Below are 16,255 nucleotides of genomic sequence, written 5' to 3'. Positions count from 1 at the left end.
GCAAAATACACCTCAGTAATGTTGGCGACATTTTCTGAGTATTTCAGCCATATATAACTTCACTAAAAGTAGTGTCTTAGGACACCCCGTTCGAACACGGCGATAAACTGTAGGCCCCAAGCTTAATGTGATAAGGTGGCAGAATCGACAAAGTTATTTCTTACAATAAGCTTAAAGTAAATAGGAACAATTAGTTTCCTTTTGTTAATAAAATTACTAAGCTCTTATCTACGCTAAAGCTTATTGCTTGTAGGAGAAGAATATCTTAACTGATGATAATCACATTATATTGAACATTTTCTGCGTGAAGGTTGTCAACCCATTGAGATTCCAAAATACTAAGTAAGGGGTAGTTTACACTATATGTAAATGTCATATGACATGAAATTTTTCATCGTTATATATTCGCTAATATGTGTAATATTGGAAATTTTCCTTACGCCATTTACTCTGTGCGTCCACACCAGCAAAAATGTAAAAAAACTACGTCTCCACATTGCCTCCGTGGTTAAATATGGAATGTTTTTATTTCGTGTCATATGACATTGATAGATAGTGTAAACTACCTCTTACATCCACTTCAGAAGTAAAGTGTAACAAAGCACTATAACAAAATCGGGCGTCTGGACCAATATTTACAATTTTCAGAATTGAACTTTTTGTATCCACTGATAAGAAAGGTAGATGCATCGGTGAATTGCTATAACAAAAGTGATTTAAAATGTCAAAATTTGTAAACAAGGCGAAAAATTAAATTTGCTTTGATATACAAAGTTAGCATTAGTAGCATATGGTATGTTCCAGTACTGCAAGAATCTACTAATTTTTACTATTTTTTCCGATAACATAAAGGAAAAAATGTTATCGTAGTAAAAAATAGTAGCTTCTTGCAGGTTCTGGAACAGAGCAATAATGTGCTAAAATTTTCAATATGAAACAATAAATTTGTTATTTGCCGTATGTTTTTTGAGACGAATTCAATTTACAACAGCTTCTTTAGACGCTTCAAATTCGATCAGATGGGCTGATGCATCTACCTTGGTAGTTGTGCTATGAACAAAAATCAGCTGACTGCTTATAGCTATAATTTCCAAAACCGCCTCCTTATCCAGTTCTATTCCTTCATCTAATACCAAAATGTAACAAATTTAGTACTTTATATTCTTATCTCAAAACCTACACATCAAGAGTTACCCTCATTACAAATTTAAGAATACCAATTCTATCCTACCGCTCAATACTAAAATGTACCAAATTTAGTGCTTTTCGTACATATAGTGCCCATTTAATTCTAAATGTAGTACCTTTCGTAATCTTATAGTACGTATTTCCATAACCACATCTCAACCCTACACATTAACCCTAATGTCAAATTTCTGAATAACACTTCTCCCCCTACACCCGGAATTTAGTAGTATTTAATGCCTTTTGTACGGTGCGTATGTCCAAAGCCACCTCCACATTTCAACCAGCCTACACAGCAACACTGACCCTAGTACCAAACTTAAGAATTCTAACTCTATCAGTAGGCCCAAGTCAAAATTTAGTACTTACTTCATCCCAATTTTCAGGATTTTAGCTCCATCCAATCACCCAATTATGAATTGTACCAAATTTAGTACCATTAGTACTTTTCGAACCCATAAATACGAATTTCCAAAACAACCTCAGTTCGAAACTCCAACATTAATCTTAATTTAAAATCTCAGGATTGCAGCTCTACCCGTTCACCAAATCTAAATGGTACCAAATTTAGTACTATTTAGTGCTTTTGATACCCATAAGTACGAATTTTCAATAAAAATTTCAGGATTCTAGCTCTATCCGTTCATGCGAATTCCAATTGTATCAAATGTAGTACAATTTAGTACTCTACGTACCCATAAGTACGAATTTCCAAAACTATCTCAATCCTATAATCCAACAGTAATCGAATTTTAGGATTCCAGCTCTATCTGTTCACATAAATCCAAATTTTACTAAATTTAGTACCTTTAATTACTTTTCGTACACTTTTAGTTCGAATTTCCAAAAACCCTTTGGTACATCTTTCTTACCCTTCATCAGTGACCCTCATTTCAAATTCCAGGATTCCAGCTCTATCTGGCCACCCAAATCAAATTGTACTAAATTTAGTACCCTTTAGTAGTTTTATAGTTCGAATTTCAAAAACCCTGTGGTACATCATTCTTATTCTCCATCAGTCACCTCATTCCAAATTTCAGGATTTTAGCTCTATCCATTCACCCAGATCCAAATTGTACTAAATTTAGTACCATTTAGTACTTTTCGTACACTTATAGTTCGAATTTCCACAAACCATTTGGTACAACTTTCTAACTCTTCATCAGTGACTCTCATTCCAAATTTTGGGATTCCAGCTCTATCCGTTCAACAAATCCAAATTGCGCCAAATTTAGTACCTTTTAGTACTTTTCGTACACTTTTAGTTCGAATTTCCAAAATCCCTTGTTACATATTTCTTACTCTTCACGAGTGACCGTCACTCCAAATTCCAGGATTCCAGCTCTATCCGTTCACCCAAATCCAAATTGTACTAAATTTACTACCATTTAGTACTTTTCGTACATTTATATATATTTAGAATTTTCAAAAACCCTTTGGTACATTTTTCTTACTCTCCATCAGCGACACTCGTTCCGAACATTAGGATTCCAGCTCTATCCGTTTATCCAACTCCAAATTGTACTAAATTTAGTACTTTTCGTACACTTTTAGTTCGAGCTTCCAAAAACCCTTTAGTACATCGTTTCATACTTTTCATCATTGAACTTCATTCCATTCGAGTGCCGACGGTGATCGTTGAACCCACAACCCATGTACTCATTACTTAGTAAGTAGAGAAGTAAGTAGTTATTTTTGTTTACATCACTTTGTAATGGGTTACATAATGACTAACGAATCTGAATTTATTGCTGGGTAGGGTATCATTTAGTCGGCCCGTCCGACTTTGTTCCTTTCTTTACTGTTTTTATACCTTCAGCCTTTAGAGGATATCTTCACTTTAATACGATGAAAATGCGCCTCATCAAAATGATGGTTTTAGACCGCAAGTATGTTTGGATATCCGTTTCAGACAATTTCTTTATTTTATTTATTTCTTTATTTCTTAAGTCTATGGGCAAATTCCCTTACAGACTGCGATATTTGTAATATTCATAATTAAATACAAATTCTAATATTTTATAATATTAATTTTCAAATTTTTTAAAATTTTAATACAATTATGTACAAAATTATATATTTAAACATATAAACAATAATATTTTAATCTAAAAATTGCTTTAAAAAAGATTTAAAAGACTCTCTTGAAGTATTAAAGTCGATAACAGATATTCTGTTTAAATTATTAAAATTATGTAGAGCACCAACTAGCGGGCTATTTATAATATAGTTCTGGCGGTAACAATCAATCGAGAAAATATTGTGTGATCTAAGATTTCGACGAGGAATGTTAAATGATATTTTAGACATAAGATATGGACAGTCAATGTTATTATTTATTAAATCGTATATAAACATCAATGAATGCATTTTGCGCCTTTTTTCCAATGTTTCCAAACCAATTAGCATGCTCCTAGACTCATATGTTGGTAGAGGTCGTGTAAAATGTAATGAATACAAAGCAAGTTTTAAGAATTTCTTGTGTATTCTCTCCAATCTATTTACATTTACTGCAATAAAAGGATTCCAAATAATGCAACAATATTCTAGTTTTGCTCTCACAATAGAAGTGAACAATATTTTAAAAGTGTAAGGATCACTGAATCCTGTGCTGTGTCGTCCGATAAATGCCAATAACGAATAAGCTCTAGGATTTAATTTATCTAAATGCGGTGTAAAAGAAAGTTTGTAATCAAAAATGATGCCAAGATCTTCAAATTCCTCAACCTTTTTCAGAATTGTCTGATCAATAGTAAATTCATAGTGCAAAGGATTGCGAACACGATAATATGACAAATGAACACATTTTTTAACATTTAAATTCAAACGATTATTGTTACACCAATCAGAGAATCTATTCAAATCAGATTGAATTTTCAAAAAGTCATTTTGGTATTTTGTAGCAAGGAAGATTTTCAGATCGTCTGCATACATCAAAAAGTGGGCATATTTAAAACATGTATAAATATCATTTATAAAGATATTAAAAAATAATGGTCCCAATATGCTTCCTTGTGGAACACCCGAGGATAATTTATAAGGTTTTGATTCAAATGAACCTATTTTAACTACACATGTTCTGTTTTCCAGATAAGATTTAACCCAATTAAAAAAATTGGAGTGAATTCCGAAATTATGCAATTTTTTCAAAAGAACATCATGAGCGATTTTATCGAAAGCTTTAGAGAAATCTGTGTATATAGTTTCAACTTGACAACCAGCAGAAAAAGATGAATAACAGTAGTCCGTGAATACAAATAAATTAGAAGTCGTAGATCTACCTTTATGAAAACCATGTTGCTGAGGGATCAATAAAGATTTCACAGCAAAAAAAAACTTTTCATGAATTATGTTTTCTAAAATCTTAGACACAACACTCAATTTTGAGATTGATCGATATGAAGATATATCTTCTTTACGACCCCTTTTAAAAACAGGATTTATAAAAGCAAATTTCCAACGGTCTGCAAAGATTCCATTATGCAAGGATTTATTATAAAGAAGTTTAAGAGCATAATACAGAGAAAACGCGCATTGCTTGAGTAGATACGCACAGAGGCCATCAACATCTCTAGTATATGAATTTTTTATGCTCTGAATACCATGAATCACATCATAATCAGTCAAAGTTAACTCCCCAAAACTTAAATGCGTTGAAGACACCTCTTCAGATAGATTACAGGAAAATAGTGGGTCACAATTCTCAAGATTGGACTTAAAGTAGGAAGCAAATAAATCCGCGATTTCATGTGGGTTATTTGCAACTGAATTATTATAGCACATCGGGACCGGGAAGTCCAAACATTTCTTTTTAGCATTAATAAAATTGCAAAATGATTTTAATCTGATTTTCAATATTTATTATATATTGTTTATAAAGAAATTTATTAAGAAAGTCAAATTCCTTTCGGCATTGAACATATGCATTATAAATGATTGGATTTAAAGAAGCATTATAGCGTTTGAATAGTTTATTACGCTTATTCTTTAACTGACGCAACCATTTTGTATACCACGGATGGCTAATTGGTTTTGAAGTCTTTATAGGGATGCATTGCTTACAAGTGTGAATAATATTTTGAAGGAAAACATCATAGCACACATTTAAATCATCGATGTTTAATAAATTTGACCAGTCAACATTCAATAAAGCTGAATTTAATAAGTCAAAATTGCAGTGCTTAAAATCAAACATTTCCAAAGTCGAATCGCAAGAATCTCTTAAATAAATTACAATGTCCAACTCAACTATAATAGCTGAATGGTGTATATTACGTTTAGAAAATGAGTCTGTACACTCATAAATTATGAACTTGAAATCATTTTGAACAAATATTAGGTCCAGAAGTCGATGTAGCTGATTATAAACATTATTAATTTGAATTAGGTCCATTTCAAGCATGCTGTCTATAAGATCGATTTCATAATCCTTATTTACATTTGTAGGAATTAGAACCTCATCATAATAAGACCACACAATATTCTTTAAATTAAAGTCGCCTAAAACGCAGAATTGTGTCCTATAATCGAAATCTTCATACAAATGCAGTAAATTATTTAAATGCATTGAATATAATTTTGAGTCACTGTTCGGGGGTAAATAAGAAACAGCTATACATAATTTACCATTCTTTATGGGGATAAAAACAAATAATTGATCTAATAACAAATCTATATTTAAATTTGGCAATATATGAGCTTGAAATTTTTTCTTTACTGCAACCAAAACACCACCGCCTCGACTGCAACCAATCAAATCATCGTAATCTTCGCTGGACGAAAATGTAAACAAACTTTCACATTTCGAACGCATTCCTCCAACATTTTGATAAAAAATCTTCAAACCAGAGGTTGTGTTTACTGATTGGGCAGAGTCGCCGGCTTCTTTTCGAAAAAAATAAATGGTCTGATCTTCACCTCTTTTGGCCACAGTGAAGGTTTGATCAATTCCTCGTAGCAACAAGACGAAATACAGACTTTAAAGTTTACATGTTTAAGTGTTTTTACAAGCAGATAGCATTCAACATGTTCTCTGTCAATCTTGGCATTCTTAACAATGTGATAAATTATTTGTTGTGCAGTCACATTCGTTTGAAAAGACGAAATATGTACATACTTCTTTTTAACAGCAACAGGAAGATCCAATGAAACATTATCACCCACAGCAATAACACGACGTCTTCTCTTACGACCGCGAGCCTCCAACCAATTATTATCATGCAAGTTCGATCGAACCTCCGACAGAGCAGAAGGGAACGAAAGTGTGTCGACTTATCCTGTCTGTCCGCCAGGCTTGCTGGAACTCACGATAACTCTCGAACGGATCAATCGATTATGTCCAAAATTTGGCTTTCGTAATATTTTGTCCAAACCTAGTTTAAGTTCGAATATGGGTTATATCGGTTCACTCCTTCCGGTACCTCCCCCACAAAAGTTCGGGAATGTTCGGAAAATTTGTGCGCACGATAACTCTTGAAGAGAGAAACAGATTTGGTCCATACTTTGCACATCGTCAAATTTCTACCAGACATAGACGAGGTTCCAATATGGACTCAGTCGGTTCACTCCTTCGGGTACCTCCCACATAAAATTTCGGAAAAGTGCAGTTTAGGACCTGCTCTCGAATGGCTTTGATTTTTGCTGTAGCAACTTGTATTCACTGCCCCCATACGACGGTACAAGTTTCATCGGGGGCAAGTCCATACTTCCTGAGAAAATAGCCTAAAAGGTGCAAAAAACCCCATGACATCGTGTTTAGTGGTTAGCGCGCAAGATAACTCTCGAACGGATCAACCGATTTGGTCCAAAATTTGGTCTTCGTCATATTTTGTCCAAACTTAGTTTCAATTCGAAGATGGGCAATATCGGTATTTCCCCCAATATTTAAAAAATGTCAATAAAATGGTATGCACGATATATCTTGAACGGGGCAACCAATTTGGTCCAAACTTTTGATCTCCTAATATTCTGTCCAAGGACCTTATCGGTCCTCTCCTTAGGGTACATCCCCCACAAAAGTTCAACATTTATATACTTAAGTGCAGCTTAGGGTCTGTTCGAAGATCCTTGGGAAATGTGCACCACAAAATTCTGTACGTTCATTATTAAAAAACTCAAAAATTTACCTTCGACCTTGAATTCCCCTACAACTACTGCACTGATTTTGATCAGTTTTGATTGATTGTTTTCTGTCGAACAAAAATCAAATATCTCTATCCCTTCAAAAGTTACAGAACTTTGACTAGGAAAAAAAACGATTCTGAAACATTGTGCGCCGTTTTTACTTATTTTAATTACTCATTTTTATTGTAACCCAGAATATTGCTAAAATCATTTTATTATTTTTTTTCTTATTACAAACAATATGAAAAACATCGTTAACCTCTCAAATCTCTGTAGCTAAAACTTACAACAAATAAGACAAGTTAATATATAACATTCAAATATATGCGACAATTCGTGATGTTGTTGTTATAATTGTTGTAAGCGCTAATTAAAATAAATACATTTTATGTTTTTATTGTTGCTTATCGGTTAAATACTTCCTATTTTTAGCTTTTGGAATTGAAAATAGAAATAATGGAAAACTAATTGATTATCGTAATCGAAATCAACTCCGGATTAACGACGCAGCTGGTGCAAATGAAGTGCCCAGACAATTTAATGGAATATTGATTATTAATTGATTCTTGAGAAGGTGGCGTGTCAAAGGTAATACGACCTTAACGATTGATGCGGATTTGAAGTTCAATAAAACGCTTAATTAGACGAATGAGAGATAAATGTTCATATCACGATCAAATCAATAACAAGAAATTATCAAGTGAAACAAGTTTTTAATACATTGTAAGTATATAATCGGGTGATGTATGCAGGGACGTAGCCAGGATTTCATTTCGGGGGGGGCCCACATGACAAAAATTTTGAAAGTTCATGTTAGCAAAAATGTCTTATTTAGCAAAGATGTAAACCTTTTTAGACATATATTACCGATGAAAAATTTTGCATTGCCATTTTTAATTAAAATTACGTAAGACTTCTTGCCCAATTTACCCTAGTTTTCAGAACTTTTTTGACAATATGTATAATGATATGTTCAAAACAATGGATATATTAATAATCGCATACATTTTTGGGTGTATCACTTATCAAATAACTCACAACTACAGTGAATGTTGTGTAATTCAGTGAAGAAAGAGTATATTATCAGATTACCTTAGAAATATCTTAACATTTCATTTTTTTACATGGAATGTTGAGGACATTTCCTTTGTTTCCTACTTAAGAAAAGTTCAAAATCACGGCTTCAATTTTCTACTCCAATTTTATTGAGTAAAAAATATGGGATTAGTAGAGAATTGATTTATGCAGAGGGATCGTTGGATATCATGGCGTTATCCACTAGTATTTTTCATATTTACCGGTAGAATTTAGAAGGAAAAAACGACGAGGCGCGTGTGCTCTTTTTTTTGGTCTCTTATCACGCTGCGGTGTCAGAATATGCTCAATTTTTCAATTGGTGTCAGGTGTCCAATCGTTGTTATTGCCATAAAAAAATTGTAGTTATTTTCCCAAAGAAATTTCGGTGTCCAATCGTAGATCTCATCACAAAGAATTTCTGAAGGCCGATAGTGGTTTTCTTGATAGAGAAATAATGCTGAGCAATAGCGAGTCTATCCATGATGAAATTCTAGCACCCAATCGCGAATATGTAAATGACAAATTCTGTCGCCCAATCGTGCATCTGTCAATAGACTAATTTCGGCGTCCAAACTTCGGACTTCTCTTATAGAAATTCTGGTTTCCTATCGTGGATCTTCTCATAAATTGATCAGGAACTAGGAAAACTCTGACAACTAGTCTTGAATTCTTTTAAAATGAAATTATGGCGCCCAATCCAAGTTCTATACATGTATACATTCTTTTAGCAAAAATCCACAAACACAATTTTTCCCAATCTAAATTTATTATACTCTCAACCTTTAGTCCTCATCGAAATAATGGTTTTAGGGCCAACGTGTTTTTGGAACAAATCTATTTCATAAAACTTGGAGTCGACCTAGCTATGTTCGTCCGTCTGGCTGGCTGCCTGGAGAACACGTAATTCTCGAAAAGATCAACCGATTCGCTCCAAAATTTGGCCATCGTGATATTTTTTCAAAATGTTGATCAATTTCAATCGATTATCTATCCACTCTTTCGGTGACCTTCCACAGAGTATTTCAAAATTTTTCAGAGAAGTGCAGTTTAAGACCTCTCTGGATAATTAGTAAAAACATCTGTGTAATCTTAAGACCTCAGTAGTCATGGCTTCACTTCCCTTATGCTAATAATTTAGTTATAAGTAGAAATATGAAATAAATAAATTAATAAATAAAAATACCTCTCTGAAAAGCTTTGCTCTTTTGTAACAAGTGTTCTCGGGGCCCCTATTACTATAGTACTATAGTTTTTTCAGGGGCAAGTCCATACATCTAGAGAAAATGACCCGAAAGCTGTAAAGAAAACCTACGGCCATCATGTGTAGTGGCTGGTGCGCACGACAACGTTCGAACCGGATACTGCGTTGGTCCAAACTTTGTTTATCACAATATTCCTGCGAACCTTATATAAAGTTCGAAGATGGTGATTTTCCCCCAAATTTGAAGAATTTTAGTGAATGTGGTATGTGCGATTTTCCTTGGACGGAGCAACAGATTTGGTCCAAACTTTGGATTTAGTAATATTTTGTCCAGACTTAGATTTATCTCGAAAACCTTCAAAATATTTGTTTAATGCAGTTTAACGTCTGTTCGAGGATCCTTAGCAATTTTTACTGAAGGAATTCCTTGTGTTTAGAGCGGTATTATGTTTTTCGTGGGCAAGTCCATATTTCCTGAAAAAAACTGAAAATTATACGCGACGAACTGAAATGACTGGTGGCCGCAATATCTTTTAAAAGGAATGATTCCGAAAATAAGATTTACTTCCAAAATTAACTATGTCGGTCCGGTCCATTTCTTCGGGTACCTCCACAGCAGCATTTGTGGTCAATGATAAAATCCATATTTTGTTGGCAAGTTCATACGTCCGAAAATGACTACACAATTCTGAAAATCTCCCAATACATAGCTTTTGGTTAAACGATTTTGGTTGTGTAGCCGCTATTCGATCTGTCCATAGATGAAAGTTTCAGTTCACACAGGCTCAGGGTATATTCCCGTTCTCAAAGACGACTGATACTTGTTAAGATTTTGACGAAGACGAATCTGTTTCCGATTAGCTTTTTTCTGATTTCGTTTGTCGTTACAAAGGCCTTTGCCGAAGAAGGCAAAAGGAACATTTCTAGAAATGTGCATCGATTGAAAGTACTTCCCAAAATACAATTAAAAGAGTAATCGACAGAAAAATCCCTGAAGATGAAATTCAATGTAATTTCGAAATATTGGAAATAATATGCAATAAATAAAATATAAACATTGACCCCAATCTCAATAACCTTGATTTTATTAACATTCGAATATAACATTCGAACAAAACATAAAAATACGACAGAAAAATCCTTTTTTATACAATAGACATTTAGTAATGAGTAGCAAGAGACCAGTATCAAATAATCTCAACGGACGAAACTGCGTTGGAACAGAAATTATATCATAAAAAATTGTTGATATAGTTTTTTTTTGCAAATTTCAAACATAATAAAGAATTTGTAATTGTTATGATGTTCAAAATAGTTCATTACAAAAACGTGTTAGAGACTCTATACAAAAATTTAAAACCACAAAGTTTAAGCATTAAGATTTTATTGTTCTTTTCAAAAAAGCTAAAGATTGGAAGATTTTTTCCAAATGGTGTTTTTTAAGCCAAAGTATTGGACGTAATATGCTGCAAACGTTCAATAAATACAAATAAACGTCTTGTTCTGAACTCAGTAACACTTACAGTCAGCCTAAAATTACAATTAAACGCTTAAACAACAGCTTAAAACTTAACAGCTTAAAACTTAACAACAACTATGCAGAAAATTGCTCAAAAAGCCTAACGTGTTCCTTATTTTTATACTTTCCAATATGTTGGACAATAATGTATACCAATGTAGTTAAATAATTCTCTGTAATACTTCATCCAAATACTTTACATATTTCTTGAAAAATTTAAAACAGTTTAACATTTTACTCAAAAATTAAAAAAATGTGTAACATAAGGTAATATCCTATGGGAACGAAAATCATTTCGGGGCCCCTGGCTACGTCGGTGGATGTATGTATGTAGTGGATGATAGGTACCATGGAACGGTTTTAACATAGTTTTTCTTCAATCTAAAATGAATGGGTTACATTTAAACGTTCACTTATAAGAACGATAAGCTTTGGTTCTGCAATCCAACATTATGAAATATGTACATGTAAAACGGAATTAGTCGGCTTTGCCGATAGACCCAGCCAAACAAAAAATAACATGGTGGATCTAAAAACCTATAAACAGATCCCTAAATTTCAAACGAATTTTTTGTACGCCAAAAAAGTTTTTCGAAGTTTCCAGGGATGTTGTATATCCCCAATGACATTAAGTTCCGTGCTGGGCCGAACTTTTTACACAACAAGGTTTAATACCAATTTATCATGTTATAGTATTTCCAGTCAGTCCATTTGGACGAAAACGTTGTCCTTTACCAACAAATTTCTTGGTAGGAAGTATTTTAGCCCTAAAGAAAGAAGACTAAATGGTAAATTTCAGCCATTTCGCTAAGATAATGTGGCTAAAACCTTTAATATATCGCAAATCAGGAGGTACTGTTCTATGGGGGCTATATCAAAACGTAGACCTTTAAACGTAAACTTCTGAGGGAAAGTTTTATACTCCCAACGAAGACTGAATACCAAATTTCAGCCATTTTGATGGGATATTGAGACAACAACCATCAAAATACCGAAAATCGGAAGGTACCGTTCTATGGGGGCTATATAAAGACCTGGACCTATACTGATACATTTCAAGTGGATAGTTTAATATCCCCTACGAAGACTTAATACCAAATCTCGACCATTTCGTTGTTATAATGAGTCTAAAACCTTTAAATTACGAAAATCGGGAGGTACTTTTCTATGGGGCTGTATAAAAACGTGGACCGATATAGCGCATTTTTAATACCAAATATCCTCTTTACCAACTTATAAAATACTACCATAAAAATTGGGGGCAGTATCTGGATTTCAACAGACGGACGGACTGCCAGGCATGGTTATATCGACTAAGAATTTAAGGAATTTAAGGGTCTCACACGAATATTTCGGTGTGTTACAAACGGAATGACAAAGTTAATTATATTATGGTGGAGGGTATAACTATACTATTGTAGTTATGGTCAGAAGTACTACCACCTATTAACATTTCAGCACGATCCGTGAAGTGACCTTGCACTAGATGTAAACACAAAAAGTGATGCACTTTTCGGCCTGTTCCTTTAGTTATATCAAAGGAATGGAACGACAGATCCATCTTGCAACTTTATCTAAATTTGGGTGTAACTTATTACGATCTTCCTGCAGTTTAATTGAGATGGTTTTCATGGGAAGATAAATGAACGCTTAGATCGTACGAGGAGTGGAGATGTGAACTTGTAATCCTACTATCCCACTATGTTCAGTACAGACCTATCACGTTTAATCATGACTCTAGTGTCCAATACTTGGAATGTAAGGGGGTAGCGGTCAAGTTTGGAACCGTCGAGATAGAACTGCTAAGTTTGAATATGCCGCCGACTAACATCTGTGTCCCGCATTATGCGCTTTTTCTAAATGTGCATCTTGAACTATAGATTTTCATCCTAGGAAATGACTAGAGAGGCGTAGCATTGTACGAGTAATAGATAGCTTCTCACTATGCATAGTGTACGAAGACGCTCCCACCAGGATTAGAGGAGACTGACACATACATCGTGTCACCAAGGCACTATTCCACGAAACAACTTATCAACTTTCCATTTTGCACTTAGCAATATATTTGACAATTCGCAAATTTGTCCGTTCCACAGAACCCTTATTTTTGATAAGTGATAATTTGCTAATGATAAGTTGAGTTTGCTAGGTTTTCAAAAAATTTTTGCTCTCTTTCTTATTTCTGTTCCACAAACGTCCTCTTCTGCTAAGTGAAAAGTTGTAACTGCAAAGTGTATTTTGCTAAAATTTTGCAAAAAATTGAGCAATTTTGCATTTTGTTTTTGCAGACCAAAATTTTGATAAGTTTGCCTAAAATTTGCGGGGTAAAAGTTCTCTTTGCCAATGTACATTGTTAAAATAAGTAAAGTTTTTGAAATGTTATGAAGTGAGATTTTGTTCGGAAATATTGAAAACACGTTAATGACAAGAAATTATAACTGAACTTCCCTCTCCCACCTTCCACCCTGCGAACCACACCCTTCTGAACTTCCACCCTGAGAACAACCCCATTCCGAACTTCCAACCTCCGAACCACCCCACAAATCACTTAGACAAAACTCTATTTCAGAGTTTTTTGTTTTATTTTATTTTTACTTTCTTTTTATTTTATTTTCATTAAATTTTTATTTTATGTTTATTTTTATTTTATTTTATTAAAAAATATTTGTATTTTATTTATTTTATTTTTATTTTATTTTATTTTTATTTTGTTTTTATTTTATTTTAAAGAAGAACAAAACAATGAAGTTAATTTAAAATGGTACCTGACATTTAGCTATTATTTCCAGCAAAACATCTGAGTCCATCAACTTGGGCAAGCGTGGTATTGATGTTAAGCCTTCAACTCTAGCTACAGAATGAGAGCGATTATATTGAAATTTTGATTTACTTAAGTACTTAGGATGAGACGCGAATAGTATTAGTCGTACAAAATGGTATTAAGATCAAAGATGTAATTAATAGTACTATTTACAAAATACGTACATGGTTGCATTTTTAGCTGTTAAATTCAAATATTTAAGCATATGTTTCGTAATATTAATTGAATTAGTGAAAACGTATACGTAAAGTATTAGAATAAAATATGTACATTAGATAAATTATAATAATAAAAGTTGATCCGCTTCAGTCTCCCCCTTCTGATGCTCCAATCATCCCGATTAAGCGTCAGAAACAATAAGTTGTTGAATCTGCTGCGGTAAACTGCATGATTTTTATGGGTTGTTGAATCGGGTATGTCCTCAATAGCACTGCAATAATGGTCTTTTTGTTGTTGTTGCATTTCCAAACTATGTAACGGACTGTCATCGAAATCTCCCCCTGGAGTAAAGCGGCGCAAGTCTTGTTGGTTCTCCAAACAAGCTGGTAAAACTCCTCATAATCTCCTTCTAGAGTTATTTTGCTCCATGAATCGGAAAAGCTATGATATGTTAAGGTCATCGGTTGGCAGTCAACAGAATCTTGAAAAACAACTGCGAATCTTCTGGCTGCTAAGGTTGTCCAAATACAGCGATAATCTCTTCAACAGTAAGTACACAGTTACAATTGTCACAAATTGCCTGGATAAACATCTTTTTGCTGGGATCTTCTAATATTCGCGTTATTGCATGCAACACACAGCAAGCGTTGATTTTCTCGGCTGAACGTTACGCACATTTTGAGCTGATGTGTGCGGACGTTGTTTTTCTTGCTTGATGTGCGTCGGTTCACCATTGTGCGTTTTCTTCTTGATATTTTGTGTGTGGTTGTTGTAGTACATCATCACAATGTTGTTTTTCAACCCTCATTTTCATACAGATGAATGTGCCTGCGTCGTCTTTGCTGCTTGCATTCATACTTGTACGTAAATGTGTTTTTGATCAATGCCTTTGCTTGATCGAAGGAGTTGACGTTCTTGTTTAAGCCAATCCACAAATTTGCTGCGTAATCCGGATGATTGTCGATGGATGTTGTTCAAAACTGATACACAACAGAGACATCTCTATGTTTCTGGGATCGCCTAGTACAAAACGCATGGGATTGTCATCATAACGCATTGCCTGGATAAGTTTTGTAAACTGTGCCAACTGATCTTCACCAGATACGTACGCTTCGCATTAAATTTTGTGTTTTTGCCCTCGGCTGATGCTCACATTTTACGGTATGGAGTGGTCGTCTTACATGGCCCCACGTTGGGCGCCAATAAAGAAGAACAAAACAATGAAGTTAATTTAAAATGGTACTTGACATTTAGCTATTATTTCCAGCAAAACATCTGAGTCCATCAACTTGGGCAAGCGTGGTATTGACGTTAAGCCTTCAACTCTAGCTACAGAATGAGAGCGATTATACTGAAATTTTGATTTACTTAAGTACTTAGTATGAGACGCGAATAGTATTAGTCGTACAAAATGGTATTAAGATCAAAGATGTAATAAATAGTACTATTTACAAAATACGTACATACATGGTTGCATTTTTAGCTGTTAAATTCAAATATTTAAGCATATGTTTCGTAATATTAAATGAATTAGTGAAAACGTATACGTAAAGTATTAAAATAAAATAGTATGTACATAAGATAAATTATAATAATAAAAGTTGATCCCCTTCAATTTTATTTTTTTTACTCACTTTTAATAACACCAGTTTCTTTTAATTTTTGTTCTCGCGTCCCATTTTTACATTTCTTATTTGTCATTGCCAAGTAGAAAATAATGCAAAGATAATAAAATGTTCGTTCCAGTACTTTTTTAATGATAAAAGTGTCAAAAGAGGAAACTGTCGAAAATGAGTTCCACATACACATTTTTCAAAAATGTACGGGAACGGAAAAATGGCGGTAACGTCAAAAAAGCTGGAACAAATGTCAAAGTCGGCGAATCAACCAATCAGAAGCCGGCAAACATGTTGCACATTTTTGACCGCCCAAATTTGTCGTGTAAAAAGTTTCTAAAGAGAGAGCCAGTCAGCGCCATTTTTGTTCAAAGAGAGGTGAACATTTTGCAACTTTTTTGGTGTACGGGAACACATTTCGGGAAAAAATGTGCAAAATGTGTTAAATGTGTAAAAACTTTTTAGTTCTGGGGATTTGACAGCGCCAAAAATGTTTATGTTTTGGTCAGTGTTTGAACCGCAGACCTTCTGAGTGCAAGGCGGACGTGATTGCA

The sequence above is a fragment of the Musca autumnalis genome, unplaced genomic scaffold, assembly GCF_047663935.1.
Source record: "Musca autumnalis isolate F117 unplaced genomic scaffold, ASM4766393v1 scaffold_1, whole genome shotgun sequence".
In the NCBI taxonomy this organism is placed as follows: domain Eukaryota; kingdom Metazoa; phylum Arthropoda; class Insecta; order Diptera; family Muscidae; genus Musca; species Musca autumnalis.
Note: the sequence above shows the minus strand (reverse complement) of the source record.